This window comes from Bison bison, unplaced genomic scaffold (assembly GCF_000754665.1).
Source record: "Bison bison bison isolate TAMUID 2011002044 unplaced genomic scaffold, Bison_UMD1.0 scf7180017860456, whole genome shotgun sequence".
NCBI lineage: Eukaryota > Metazoa > Chordata > Mammalia > Artiodactyla > Bovidae > Bison > Bison bison.
Window position 1 is genome coordinate 2,488,877 of NW_011491028.1, and position 1,436 is coordinate 2,490,312.

The window sequence follows — 1,436 nt, forward strand, 5'->3', positions numbered from 1 at the left end:
TTTACTGATTTACAATGTTGAGTTAGTTTCTGCTGTACAACGTCAATCAGCCCTGTGTGTGTGTTTGTGTGTGTGTGTGTATCCCCTTCCTCTTTAGTCTCCCTCCTGCCCCCTCATTCCATCCCTCTAGGTCATCACAGAGCACTGAGCTGAGCTCCATGTGCTATAAAGCAGCTTCCTGCTAGCTACCTATTTTACACATGGCAGTGTATATATTGGAGAAGGCAATGGCAACCCACTCCAGTATTCTTGCCTGGAGAATCCAGGGACAGGGGAGCCTGGTGGGCTGCCGTCTATGGGGTCGCACAGAGTCGGCCACGACTGAAGCGACTTAGCAGCAGTAGCAGCAGCAGTGTATATATGTTAATGCTACTCTCTCAGTTCACCCCCCACTCCTTCCCACTCTGTGTTCACAAGTCCATTCTCTATGTCTGCACCTCCATTCTTGCCCTCCAAATGGGTTCATCAGTACCATTGTTTTAGAGTCCACGTGTGTGTGTGTGTGTTAATATACGATATTTTTTTTTCTGACTTAATTCACTCTGTATTACAGACTCTAAGTTCATCCACATCACTACAGCTGACTCAATTTCATTCCTTTTTATGGCTAACAACTCCATTTTGCATATGCACCACATCTTCTTTATTCATTCATCTGCTGATGGACATCCAGGTAGCACCCATGTCCTGGCTATTGTAAATAATGCATCCGTGAACATTGGGGTACATATGTCTTTTTGAATTATGGTTTTCTCAGGGTGTATGCGGAGAAGGTGATGGCACCCCACTCCAGTACTCTTGCCTGGAAAATCCCATGGATGGAGGAGCCTGGCGGGCTACAGTCCATGGGGTCGCTAAGAGTCGGACACGACTGAGCAGCTTCACTTTCACTTTTCACTTTCATGCATTGGAGAAGGAAATGGCAACCCACTCCAGTGTTCTTGCCTGGAGAATCCCAGGGACGGGGGAGCCTGGTAGGCTACTGTCTATGGGGTCGCACAGAGTCGGACACGACTGAAGCGACTTAGCAGCAGTAGCAGCAGGGTGTATGCCCAGTAGTGGGATGCTGGGTCATATGGGAATTCTATATCTAGTTTTTAAAGGAAACTTGCTTATTGTTAGAGAAATGTAAATCAAAACTACAAAGTACCACTTCACACTGGCCAGAAAGGCCATTATCAAAAAATCTACAAACAAATGCTAGAAAGGGTGTAGAGAAAAGGAAACCTTACTCTGTTTGTGGGAATGTAAACTGGTAGAGTCACTGTGGAGATCAGTACATCCATATCTTGATTTAAAAAACCTAAAGATGAATTTACACCACTTCTGGTATTTGGTATACCAGGGTAAGATGAAAAGTGAAAGTGTCAGTGGCTCAGTCATGTCCAACTCTTTGCGACCCCATGGACTGCAGTATGCCAGGCTTCCCTGTCCGT